The sequence below is a fragment of the Erythranthe guttata genome, chromosome 9 (genome assembly GCF_056151865.1).
Source record: "Erythranthe guttata isolate IM_541 chromosome 9, IM_541, whole genome shotgun sequence".
Classification (NCBI taxonomy): Eukaryota; Viridiplantae; Streptophyta; class Magnoliopsida; order Lamiales; family Phrymaceae; genus Erythranthe; species Erythranthe guttata.
The window spans coordinates 10968277-10972703 of record NC_142541.1 but is presented as its reverse complement, the minus strand read 5'-3'; the positions used below and the strand labels follow the sequence as shown (position 1 = coordinate 10972703).

The window sequence follows — 4427 nt, the reverse complement described above, 5'->3', positions numbered from 1 at the left end:
TTTATTCTTGATTAATTATATCTGAAAAGAACATAAATAATTTGAGAATTCGTTCCAACTTCCATCTCGAGTATTATTTTCTTAGTTTTCCCATTTTAAATTAATAGATATATTCGACTTAATTTTAGAAAATAATATGACATTTAAACAAATAAATTAATTTGCGTAGACCCCCTTGTTTTGCAAAATCATGCACCAAATCCCTCTATGTTACAAAAAACTTGCCTAAAACTCCCTCTATAGTTAACGGCGTTAAATTTTAACGGAAGAGGGGATTTTGTGCAAAGAAAAATAAAACACAAGGGGATTTTACGCAAGAAAAAAAATATAGGGGGTTTTGGCGCAAGTTTTCTTAACACGGGGGGGTTCGAGTTGGTTGAAAATAATAAGAAAAGAAAAGAAATCTGCCATGTGATTGGATGAAGAAAATAAAACGGTGTCGTTTCTAGACCTGGAGTGCAAAAAAAAAAAGAGAAAATAAATTAAGTGGGACAAAGTGGGGAGATGTACATATATATAGTTGTATATATATATATATATATATATATATATATATATATATATATATATATATATATATATATATATATATATATATATATATATATATAATATATATATATATATATATATATATATATATATATATATATATATATATATATATATATGGGGCAATATGCCAAACACCCTTCATTGGAATTTTAATTCTTGATAAATCCATCATTTATAAATGATATTTGAGATAAATCCAATGGGCCTTAAAAACCATATATGCCCCCACTAATTATTAATTAGTATAACTATTTAATTTAAAAAAAATTACACTCATAATCTACACCCAAATCTTCTCCTAAAATTATTCCCCTCATCACGTTAATTCAGTTTTTTTTTCCTTTTCTATTTTATTTTATTTAATGGTTTTCTTTATTTCCATTTAAAATAAAATTTTGTAATTATATTATTATTATTTTTTGTCGGTTGTTTATTTTAAATTGTTTTTTTTCTTATTTCTATTTTTCATATTTTTTATTTTAATTTTTAAAAAATGGTTTTATTTTTATTTTCGTTTTTTCATGGTTTTTTTTTCTTAATTTCGATTTTTTTAAATGGTTTATTTATATATTTTTTATTTCCAGTTTTTTTTAAATAAAAACCACTCTATATAAACATAAAAACCACTCTGTATAAACAGCTATATAAACATGAAAACCACTATGTATAACAATTATATAACATGAAAACCACTATGTATATAATCATATAACAAGAAAACCACTATGTATATAATTATATAACATGAAAACCACTCTGTATAACAATTATGTAAACTTTAAAACCACTTTGTATAACAACTATGTCAACATAAAAACCACTATGTATATACAGTTATATAAAAATTTGTACAAAAATTATTGAAAACCACTATAATTATTTATACAGATTTTTATAGTGGTTTATGTAAAAATATTGAAAACCACTATAAAAATCCGCGAGGGTGTGGATGTGGTCGTCAGATGGGGCTGCGAGAGTGTGGGTGTGGATGTGGGAGTGGCCGGTTGTGGAGAAAAGAGAGAGACGCTACGGGTTAAGAGTCGACTCAGCCAAACACGGCTCTTTCGACTGTCAACACTACCCCTCTCTCTTCATTGGCTGCTCTTTTCTTCTCCCATGGGAAGTTCACTTTCTCGTTTCCGAACGGGGATTTCCCCGAAAACCCGCCTCGTGTATTCGGGAATATTCATTCCTCAACGTAATCGACTAAAAACACATCAAAAAGTTAACAGAAAAATTCGGAGAATATAACGATAAATGGATTAGCCGGACAACACCATCAACTTACTCTAATTAATGAATTAATGAATCTAATGCTTGCATCACAATCAGTGTAACTTCATTAATTAATTAATTAATTAATTATATTTTTTGACAGATCCTATAACTCAATCAATTGCAGAAACTTCTATTCTTTAACAAATTCAACACAAATTTATCGAATACACGTTTATCCATACATCACACATCACATACATTTATATATATAAATATATTCAGTTCAAGAGTGGAAAATTATAGAAGTCCGAGATTGAGTAATTACCTCGGTTTTTAATTAAGTTTGTATTTACTGGTTCGATAAATTGTAGGCAGAATCTTTACCGATGGGCTCGAAACGCCAATTGGGAAGCTCGTTTGTTGGTTCCAATGGAGTGATGTGTAATGCGTTTTTATGATATTTCATTTGACGAAAGAGATAGAGGGATCTATGATTGTGGATGTCGTCTTCTATGGAATCGATCTGAAAAATTGCAGCGGTAGAGGCGAACATGATGGAGAAGATGAAGAGAGAAAATAAAAGAGAGAAAAGTTGGGCGGTGGAAAGAAAAGTCAGAGAAAGATAAAAGATCGTGGAATACAGGATGAACAATATAGGGTGAAGGGTATAATTGTATTAAAATAATAAAATTTTATTATTTATGTTTATTAAAATTATTTTGGATTTTTCTTAAAGAGAGAAAAAAAATATGGACCCATCTTAATTGTACAATGGATATGAGGGGTGTTTGTCAAATAATCCCTATATATATATATATATATATATATATATATATATATAAGGCATTTACAAATAAACCCATCAATGAGTACTTATTTATAAAGAGATCCAGACAATAAACTCTTTTACATAAAAGTCCACACATGGTCCATTTTTTTGTAAAAGACTAAAGTAGCCCCTCATACTTTAATATGCTCGAATTTCATCCTTTAATTTAATTTAACCTCAATTTCACCCCAAATTTCAGAAATTATTCAATTTTGACCCAAAAACATTTTTATGGACAATTTCGTCCGTCACCGCCGTTGACCGCCGGTCTCCGGTCAACGCCGGAATCCGGCGGCGGAAAAAACAAACCAGAAAAAAAATTCGAAAAGTCAACGCTGTAATCCGGCGGCAATTTTTGTTTATGAATAAAAAAAAATTAAAATTGGATTTTTGTGGTCAAAATGATTAAATTGGGGTTACAATTAAGAATTGGGTATAAAGGGCTAGGGGTAATTTTGCCATATACATAAATGTTTCCTTTATTTATAATAAATATTAAAGGGATGGGCTTATTGGTGAAAGAGATATAACCCCTAAACCTAGAATAATAAAGATGTTTGGTTAGGGACCTATGCATAAAAACCACTATATGTGTGTGTGTGTGTGTGTGTGTGTGTGTGTGTGTGTGTTTGTGTGTAATTGTAACGATATTAACAGAATAAGCGTGAAACGACGTCGTGTAGAGAAGAGTCGTGTGTCACTTAAAGAAACGCATAAAGGGAAACACGAGAAAAAGAGTTTATAGCCCAGCTGGATTCAACCAACCAGAAGACGATACGTGGCGAGGCAGAAGACGATACGTGGCGAGGCAGTTAGAGCTAGTTGTAGCTGAGAAGTGTTAGTTGTCTATTAATAATAGTTTAGGAATTGTTAATAACTGTCTAATATCGGGAGAGAAATCTCTTCTCTGTAATTCACCATAACAACATATGAATAATATCTGCTTTTGCGGAAAATTGAGTTCTTAACAAGTGGCCACCAGAGCACGATCCTGGTACCACGAGCAATCCAAACCCTAAGGAATGGCGAAGAACAATACACTAGTAGAAGCGGTAGAACAACAGCTAGGGACGATGGAGGAACAGCTGAAATCAATGGAACAGCATGTGGCGAGTTTGTTCGGAGGGCAACAATCACTACGTACGGAATTAACGTCGGAATTTGAAGAGAAGATTGCAGAAGCCACTCAGAAATCTAAGTCGCGGTTTGATGAAATGGCCAAACGGTTCGATGAATTAGGGCGTCTCATGGCAGGAATGCGTGGTAAGGATTTAGTCGTCAATGGCGGTTCACCATCCAATCCAGCCGCCGCGGCGGTGCGTGGGCGTCCAGAGGCCAGTATACCCTATACCATTCCGATGCACATGCAAGGAGGAGAATCGTACAATTTTGGAGAAAATTCTACTTCAATTCAGAAAGTTCCTAAGCTGGATTTTCCTCGATTCAATGGGGAAAATCCTCGTGGCTGGATCCGCAAATGTCAAAAGTATTTCTCGATTAACCGAATGGCAGACCAAGAGCGTATTGTTTGGGCATCAATGCACATGGAAGGTAAGGCATATCATTGGTTTGCAGATTACTTGGAGGGTAGAGATTCCGTAGATTGACACACTTTCGTGGAAATTGTGTTAGAAAGGTTTTGTGAGGAAGAGGATGAGAGCTTGGTAGAAACCTTCAACAAACTGAAACAAGAGCATTGAGTAGATGCTTATAGGGATAAATTTGAGGTGCTCAAAGCATTTATGTTGCACGTGAATAGAACTCTATCAGAGACATACTTCATCAATAGTTTCATCAGTGGATTAAAGGATGAAATCAAGAGCAT

At 33.0% G+C, this 4427-nt stretch overlaps 1 long non-coding RNA gene across 1 annotated transcript; it reads right to left on the bottom strand.

Annotated features, from left to right (window-relative positions):
• Positions 1-1322: 1322 nt before the first annotated feature.
• Positions 1323-2357, bottom strand: LOC148768073 (uncharacterized). Its single transcript, XR_016033440.1, has 2 exons — positions 2099-2357; positions 1323-1761 (listed from the first exon to the last, which is right to left on the bottom strand). It is a non-coding gene; the product is annotated as an uncharacterized LOC148768073 (long non-coding RNA).
• Positions 2358-4427: the final 2070 nt, after the last annotated feature.